The sequence below is a fragment of the Vombatus ursinus genome, unplaced genomic scaffold (assembly GCF_900497805.2).
Source record: "Vombatus ursinus unplaced genomic scaffold, bare-nosed wombat genome assembly UNPS02015129.1, whole genome shotgun sequence".
In the NCBI taxonomy this organism is placed as follows: domain Eukaryota; kingdom Metazoa; phylum Chordata; class Mammalia; order Diprotodontia; family Vombatidae; genus Vombatus; species Vombatus ursinus.
The window spans coordinates 5,339,881-5,349,028 of record NW_020954907.1 but is presented as its reverse complement, the minus strand read 5'-3'; the positions used below and the strand labels follow the sequence as shown (position 1 = coordinate 5,349,028).

The 9,148-nt window shown below is 45.7% G+C and overlaps 2 protein-coding genes across 4 annotated transcripts in view; one reads left to right on the top strand and one right to left on the bottom strand.

Moving 5' to 3' along the window:
* Positions 1-9,148, top strand: part of MMRN2 (multimerin 2) — a 46,133-nt gene that overhangs the window by 6,337 nt on the left and 30,648 nt on the right. The window lies entirely within an intron of this gene.
* Positions 1-9,148, bottom strand: part of SNCG (synuclein gamma) — a 31,595-nt gene that overhangs the window by 20,535 nt on the left and 1,912 nt on the right. Inside the window, exons 2-3 of one of the 3 annotated variants that reach the window (XM_027846315.1) lie at positions 7,170-7,335; positions 2,568-2,752 (exon numbers count right to left, since the gene is read on the bottom strand). The gene's annotated coding sequence lies outside the window, so the exon portion shown is untranslated. The remainder of the gene's footprint in view (positions 1-2,567; positions 2,753-7,169; positions 7,336-9,148) is intronic. The other 2 variants (XM_027846316.1, XM_027846317.1) reach the window with 2 other exon arrangements.

The following is a 9,148-nucleotide window of genomic DNA, read 5'->3' as shown; positions in this document are numbered from 1 at the left end:
ACACACACACACACACACACACACACACACACACACACACACACACAATCTGGGACTAGGTAATATTCTTTTATATAAACTCTCATGAGCTTATTCTGGAGCAGTATTTCTAAATATCTCTGTAACAAGTATGTTCTGGGTCTACAAGTCCAGAGCTAGGTGAGCTACATCTGCCCCCTTGGGACTCTAGGTGTGCCCTGATGAGCTCTAGGGTATTTATTCTCTCATGCCATAGGATCAAGCTCCCATCAGATGGGTCCCCTCCACATGCTTTTAAGGGTCAATGAAGAGCCTCCCAGTTCTATTTAACCCCTTAATATCAAGAAGCTTTTTCAAAAGGGCATTTCCTTCCAAGATATAACAAAAACAAAAGAACAAAGATTTCCCCCCAACCTCTCTAAGATATACTCTCTCCTCTCCTGGCGCAGCCTCGAACATAGCTCAATTTCTACATATCATTAGTGGCACCAAGTTCATGCCCAAATTCAGCATCAATACTAGATGAGTCCTAGTCTTAACCATTTCAAGGCTGGGACCTGAAGGTCCCTCCTTTCTCCTCGATGCTAAGCAGGCTGTAAAAGTCAGATGGTAGGATGTTGGGATGCTACTTTTCCTTCACCTACAATGGAAGAATAGGAGATGAGGCAGGAAAGAACCCAGGCCTAATTCACAGGGTCACAGAGCAGAAAAGGCCCAGAGCAGGGCAGGTTTTTCTCCCACTGGACTCCATAAGTGAAGTAATCAAGCAACCATACAGGAGGCTGAAGAGAGCAAGGCTGATAGGCCTTTTGGATGCCTTGGTAGCAGGTCCAAAGGCATCCTCTTCTCCACATGGTTAGCCAGCCTGAACCAGTTACAGAATATGTGTGGATACTTCAAAGCTTCTCCACTTTCCTAGAAGCAGGTACACTGGCCTCTCCACACTAATGCATTCAAAGCATTCACCGGCCCTGATTCTGTCTCTATTTTCATGCTCCTTGGCTCCTTGTAAATCCTTCAACACCTCAATTTTTCAAGCATCCATGAACTCCTTGATGTGAATACCCAATCCCCTGATGCAGGTTGCAACTCTTCTAATTATTACCCACGGTCTTCAAGAACATCACCCCACAGCTAACTGAGGGCTCAGAAAGTAGACCCTGAGCTTTTCAGGCTTAGCAGGATCTGCTAGGGCTTGGGCTCTGCTGAAAGCCTTCAGGAACCTCATGCCTTCAAGAGTAAAAGATGTTGTTTGGGGCCTTTCCTTGCTTTGTTTTTTCATGTTGAGCAGATATTTGAAAGGGCAGATGATGGATAAAAGTGTAATGTGCAATCTGTTTATGTAGGATTTTTTGGAAACTATTTTAACTGGAAAACTAGAATATGGAATAACCAGGCCACTATCTCACCCTTTCTCTCAGTTTCAATACCTATTATGTCTTATTTCAAATATGTGATTATATTAGCTCTTTCCATATAAATGAATTCTCCTAATTTAATTTAAAAAAACACTCTGGGGGCAGCTAGGTGGCGCAGTGGATAGAACACTGGTCCTGGAGTCAGGAGGACCTGGGTTCAAATCTGACCTCAGACACACAACACTTAGTAGCTGTGTGACTCTGGGCAAGTCACTTAACCCCAATTGCCTCACCAAAAAAAACCAAAAAAAAACAAAGCAAAACAAAAAAAACCAATATTCTGTACCAGAGTGAGATAGCATCAGTATCACTACCACGATAAAGATGGAAGGAAACAAACATTTTAAAAACACCTACTATGTGCCAGGCATTGTGCTAAATACTTTATAAATATCTCATTTGATCCTCCAAGAACCCTGGGAGGTAGATGCTATTATGATTCCCATTTTGCAGTGGAAGAAACTGAGACAGACGGGTTAAATGACTTGCCCACGGTCACATAGCTGGTAAGTGTCTGAAGTCAAATTTAACTTTAAGTCTTCCTGGCTCCTAAGTGGCGCAGTGGATAGAGTGTTGGGCCTGGAGTCAGGAACACCTGAATTCAAATCCATCCTCAGATACATACTAGTTGTGTGACCCTCAGCAAGTCATCTAATTCTGTTTGTCTCAGTTTCCTCATCTGTAAAATGAGCTGGAGAAGGAAATGGCAGTATCTTTGCCAAGAAAACCCCAAATGGGGTCACAAAGAATCAGACACAACTGAAATGAGTGAACAACTTCCTAGGTGTGTATATTATATTACATTACATGTTTTTATGTGTTGTTATTTTGTTATGTTAGGTTATGTTATATTATGTTACATTATAATGTTATAATGTAACATTTTGTTATTACATGCTATATCAATATAACATAGATATAGTATGTTATATTGTGTTATATTATTATATTATAATAGTAGCTAGCATTTATATGATTCTTAGAATTGTAAAGATTACCTTAGTCAATGCACACAATAACCCTGTGAGACAGGTGCCCAGAACATCAGCTGTATCTTTATTAATGATGGTCCAGATCTAAGTTACCTGTCCCTGGTACTGGAGGTAGGGCTGGTTGGGCTGGAGTTAAAGCAAAGAGACAGCTTTGGGACTCCAGCAACCTACTACCCACCTTGGACGATTCATTTAATGTCTCTGGGCCTCCATTTCCGTCTTGGTGAAATTAAGGGGTTGAACTGCATGGCCTCTGTGCTCTGTCCAGCTCTCCATCCATCATCCTGTGACTCATTCTGGTTGGCGTGAGAAAGGAAGGAAGCCACCTCACTTCCGTCTGCTCTGATTGCTTCCTCAGCTTCCCTTAAAAGGTAAAAGGCAGGGATGTCATTCTTCCAAACAGTCTAGGGCCATGACTGGCCAGAAGGGAAGAAAGCATGTGACCCCAGAATAGCTCTGCCCACTGCACTCCCAGGTCTGCACAAGGCAGACACCTCTGCAATGAGGGAACTGGTGGTCCTTTCATCAAGTACGCAAGCATCCCTAGATGCCTACCATGTGCCAAACACTGTAGAGCTACAAGACAGCAGAGAACCAGACCCTGCCTTCCGAGAGCTTATATTTCATGGGGGTAAGAGAGAGTGGAGAATGGAATAACATTTGAAAGGGCGTTGCAAGCCTTAAAGGGTTAGAAAGGTTAGCCATTATTAAAGCACACACATTTGTCAAATGAGAAAACTGAGGCTTAGAGAGGGACGTGACTCATTCAAGGCCACCCAGCAAATAAAAGGCAAAGTTGGCACTCAAACCTAGTTCTTCTGTGAAGTCTGCACCCTTCTTCCTTGACATGCCACATCCTTGCCCCAAGGAGTTTGCTTGGAGCTCATTTACCAGACAGTTCTTAGAGCTGGTCACCCAATTGAAAGGGACTTGAGCAGCTCTTGTGCAAACCCTAACCCAACAAGAATCTTCTTTAGGTGCGCAGGGGATAGAGTGTTGGACCTGAAATTAGCAAGGCCTGATTAAAATCTGATCTCAGACATTTACTAACTGGGTGACTCGAGGCAAGGCACTTAACCCCTGTCTGCCTCAGTTTCCTCATCTATAAAATGGAAAAACAATAGCACCTATCTTCCAGGGTTGTGGTAAGGATAAAATGAGATTTTTGTAAAGTGTTTCGTGCATCTTAAAACATTAGATAGTTGTTGTTGCTGTTGTTGTTATAACGGAACCAATGTGTTATCCAGCCTGAGCTTGGAGACCTCTAGCAAAGGGTACACACCACCTGCTGAGTTAGCTCTGTCCACTTTTGGATAGCTCTGATTGTTACCAAGTTCTCCTTTCAATCAAGCCCCAATTTGCTTCTCTCTGTTGTCCTGGTTCTGCACTCTGGGATTGAGCAAAGGGAGGTTAATCCATTTTCCACTTGACAGGCTTTCCAATGGTCAAGTGTCCCCCAAGTCACTGTTTCAAGCTAAGCATCCCCCACCATTCAGGAACTCAAGGCCCTTCATCATCTTCTTTGGCATCCTATAGACATTCAGCAGCTTGTTCGTTTTCTGCCTAAAAAGTGGTGCTCAGAAAGTAAAATGGGTACTTCCAATGTGGTCAGCTCCCAGCTGAGCAAAGCTGCACCCCCCCATTACCTGGATACCATGCCCCTCAAGGCAGCCTACTTTGATCAGCTGGCTTCTGGCTGCTCTGCCCCTGTGATTAATGCTGGGGTTGTAATCCACTGTGTCAATTCTGTGGTATAAGAAAGACACAAAAGCTTTTGAAAGGAAAAGGATTAAACTCATCCTGCCATCCCTAGAGAGGAAAACTGGAGAGTAATGGGGGGAAGTGGTAAGGAGACATATTTCGGCTCAATACTGGAGAGACCTGCACAGGATCACAGGGTTTGAATTGGACAGGACCTTCAAGGTCATCCACTCCAGGCTTATGATTTTGAAGAAACTGAGGCTTTGAGAGGTCCAGTTACTTGTCCAAGGTCATATGGGTAGTGTTGTCAGTGCTGTTGAGGGCATCACCATGCTCCTAGTCCCCCAGGCTTCAACCTCTCTCACACACCCCATCCTCCATCTAATTTTGCCTTCAGATGTCTTAAATGTCTTGAATGTCTTTGTGTGTCTTGAATGCATCCCCTTCTTTCCTCTGTCACAGCCTCCCACCCCCACCCCGTTAGGCCCTCATCATTTCACACATGCAGTATTGCAGTGGCTGCTGGGGAGGGGTGGGGTCTGTCTGCCTCAAATTCCACCCCCCCACTCCAGTCCATCCTACATTCAGCTATTAAATTAATCTTCCTAAAGGGCAGCTCAGACCAGGTGACTCTATTTGATTGACTTCCTGTCACTTCCAGTATAAAAGATAAAATCCTCTTTGTCATTCAAAGCACTTGACAACCTGGCCCCCTCCTGCCTTCTCAGTCTTCTTACACTCTGCTCCCCCCCCCCCCCCCCCACACACACACTGCAGTCTAGTGATTCTGGCTAGACTTTCATCTGTCCGGGCTCAGGCATTTTCTCTGGCTGTCCCTCCAGCATAGAAAGCTCTCCTGCCTCACCTCTGCCTCTGGTGCCTATCAAGTCCCAACTAAAATCTCATCTCCTAGGAAATGCTTTTTCCAATCCCCCTTAATTCTAGTGCCTTCCCTCTATTGATTCTCTCCAATCTATCCTGTAGCAATCGTATTTGCTTGCACCCTATGTCCCCCACCCATTAAATTATAGAGCAGAGACTTATCTTATTTCCAGTGCTTAACACTTTGCAGGTGCTTCATAAATGCTTGTTGAATGACTAAGCCAAGCCCCTCTGCCCAGTGCACCACGCTGCCTAACGAATAGATCTGTCCAAAAGTGGAATGGGCTGGGCCCTGAAGGTACCCTGTTTCTAGTGGTCTTCGATCAGCATTTGATGACCACTTGTCAGACTGGTCTAGATGGCCTCTGGGGTCCCTTCCTGCTCTCACATTCTCCAATTCTATAATAGTCTGTACTGTGTATGTAGGGGTTTTATTTTATTTCGTGTCATTCATTCTGAAGTCAAGGTCATCCACCTCGTCCTCCAAGGAAGAGGTGGGGGCATCTGAGCATGACTCAGCAGTCTGAACACTGCGAGGTGGGTGGAGCAAGAAACTAAGCCCAGAAAAACTGTCCACTGTTTATTGGCCCCTGTGAGTGTGGTGTTATCTCAGCTCTGCCAATGAGCTGGGACCCACGGAGTCCTGGAAACAGGAATCCATCTGGGACGTTGGCTTGAACAAGAAGAAGCATCTCAGTCAGGTGGAAGATAAGCTGGGGGTGGGACCTGGGTTCACATCGCAGGGTCTCGGAGGCCCATGGACCACTTGGTCCCAAGGTCACCGAGGCTGCAGAGGTCACGAGTAAAACCAGGATCAGTCACTTTTTAGGATCATAGGATTTAGGGCTAAGCTAAATGGAATTTCATAGTTCATCGAGACCAACCCTTTCATATCAGAGAGAAGGAAACTGAGGCCCAGAGAGAAGAAGTGAATTTTTGTCAATCCCAGGACTAGTAAGCAGCAGAGAAGGGGCTAACCCCCAGGAGGTGGGATGTAGTGGAAAGAGACCCCGGTTCAGTGTATTTCCTGGCTTTCCTCCTCAGCTGCCCCCCCACCCTGGAGAGGCCTCCATCTAGGGGCTGCTCCCCTGATTGATGAGTCCTTAGCCTGGACCACCCCAACCAAGCTCCCTTCATTCCTCACTGCACTAGCTGTCAAGGCTCCTTCACCCCCTCGGAAGCATCCCTGGTCCCACTCAAGGACCCTGCTCCCTCCCCACCTGCCTCTTTTCCCTTCATGTTGTCGTACCCCATGAGAATGGTTGCTTGTATCGGTGTCCCCAGGGCTCAGCAGAGTGCCTGACGTAGTAAGAGCTTAATAAAGACCCTATTATCTATCTATCAATCATCTCTCTATCCATTCACCCATCTATTATCTGTCATAGGACTTAGATCAGAAAGGATTCTAGAAATTATCTGGCCAACCCCTCTTACAGATGGGGACATTGCGGCCCAGAGAGGAGACATGACTCAGGCTGGTAATTTTCCTTTAGGAAAATTGACCAGGCCAGAGAGTACAGGTCAAAGATAAGAGAGAAAACCAGAGCCAACAACCCTCACTGACCGGTAGAGTATGTAACTGCCAGTATTAGGACAGGACATCAAAGGTCTTTGTTGGCTCAAGGCCAGAGAGTCTTCAGTAAGGGAGGTGACTTTAATTCCTCGCAAGCAGGAAGCTAAAGAGAAAGACATGGGGGAAACAGCGAGAAGGGACTTAAAAGAGGGGTTCCTGTTGCACAGAGGTGCTGAGTGGAGCCATAATGCATAGAGCCAAGAAGACTCATCTTCCTGAGTTCAAATCCAGCCTCAGACACTAGCTGTGTGACCCTGAGCAAGTCACTTCACCCTGTTTGCCTCGGTTTCCTCATCTGTACAATGAGCTGGAGAAGGAAGTGCCAAACCACTCCAGTATCTCTGCCAAGGAAACCCCAAATAGGGTCATGAAGAGTCAGACGCAACTGAAACAACAGAACAAGCTACAACCACCCTTGCTGTGGGCCTGGGGATCCCACACGCAGAGCTAAGGGAGTAGGTGGCCCTCCAGTTTACACATGCAGCCTTCATCTCTCTCCTGAGCTCCAGGCCCACATCGCCAACTGTCTGCTCAACGTCTCCAGGTGACGATCCACAGGAATTCCAACAGAAACGTGGCTATGTTACTATCTTCTCTCTAAAGTCTGCCCTTCTCCTAACTTACCTAGACGTGCTGAAGGGCTCACCAGCCTTCCGCTCACCCAAGTGACTCCAAGTGTCCCAGGAGAGTTCAGCCTCCTCCCCCCAGAGTCCAGAGGAAATGCCTTGGAGGTCAACCAACCCCACTCAAAGGAGCAAGAACTTAGGAAGTGTCTGCTCCAGGCCAGGAACTGTATGGGGATGAGATATAAAGACAAGATGAAAAATAATTCCTGCCCTAAGATCATAGATCTAGGCCTAGGAGGGACCTCATTTTACAGATGAAGAAACCAAGGTCAAGAGAGGTTATGTGACTTGCCCAAGGTCATGCAAGTAATAAGTATCAGAGACAGATTTATTAATAATAATTATTTATTATATTGCTTTAAGGTTTGCAAAGTGCTTTTTGAATATTATACCATTTTATCCTCACAATAAACCTTGGAAATAGTTGCTATTATTATCACCATTTCTTACATATGAGTAAACCAAGGCAGACAGAAGTTAAGTGACTTGCCCAGGTCATACAGCTAGTAAGTGTGTAAGGCCAAATGGGGGTGAGGGTGGGGAATAGAGCATTTATTAAGCTCTTACTATATTCCAGTCAATCTGCTAAGTGGTAGAGACAAAAATATAAGCTCTAACAGGCAGGTTGCACCAGCAAGGCAGTCTGCACCCTCAAGTAATTTATACTCTCACAGGATAAGATAATTAAAAAAGGGGGATCTAGAAACCTGGGCATGGCACATAGTGAACAGTTAGTGGGGAAGTGAAGGGGAGGCCTGGGCCCTGGCAACATAAGGAAAAAGCTCACCTATCAGCAACAGGGGATACCAGAGTGAAGCCTGAGTTTCTGGTGGAGTAGAGATAGAAGGTCTCTGACACTGGGCAGTCACTTCAGAGATGTCCCTTCCTTCCCCTCCCCCCAACTCCACCACCCACATTTCTCCATATTCACTTGTCTTGGGACAAATGTCCAGTTTCAGATTCAGGGAGGCTAGGGATGGACACTCTCCCTATAAGATATGGGAGTCTTTGAAAGCAAGTTACAAAAAAATTGTTTTCTTTTTTTTTTTTTTGGTTTTTCCAGTGGGGGTGGAGGGTGGAAAGGAGAGAAAATCAACTTCTATCCATTTTTTTTTAAAAGAGAGAGATCGGGTTGCTTCTGTGAAATGTCTTTTCAGAGGAGTTCGGGCAGATTTCTTTGCTGACCTTTGCTGCCACACCACAGTCTTCCTTAACTGTCTTACTTTGTTGCAAGAGATTTTTTACAAAGTGGGAATAATCTGTAAGTGTCTGTAATGTAAAAACAAATCTGGACAGAGAGACAGAAGGAATGATGCTGAAAGCCTCTCTGTTCAGCCAACCCCAAAAGGATTTTAGACTCTGGTGATGGTGTCATTGACATTCAAAGGAGGCACTCGGGAGGATAACCACGGAGAGTGCCGATAAGGAAGATTAAGAATTCAGCAGGCCTTCCTTTGGCTTTGCCTTGTTCTCCCAGGAGCTCTGCTGCTCCTTCCAACAAGATCCTGAATGTTCTTTGGGGGGGAGCTGGACACCTCCATTTCACAGGCACAGAAAGCAAGAGGCAAGATGACTTTCCCAGGGTCACACAGAGTCGGGCATTGGGAAGAGAATGCAAGTCTCCCGTCTCAGGGCTCCTACATGAGGGCTGCCCTCCGTGGTCAGATTGTGGGGGGATGGGGGGTGGGAATGAAGACTCCACAAAGGGGATACAGACATTCCTGGCCTCCCCAATTCAGCACCAAGTACATTAGCCTAACACATCCAGCCTCTGGCTCACATCCCAACTCTGATCATTAATTAACAAGCATTTATTAAGCACCTACTGTGTGCTGGGCCCCATGCTGGAGATACGAAGGCAAAAAATGAAACATCCCTTGACCTCAGGAGGGCACCTTGGATTTATGGAGGGGAGACAACATGTATATATACATACACACATACATATACACATACATATACATAAAATACATACAT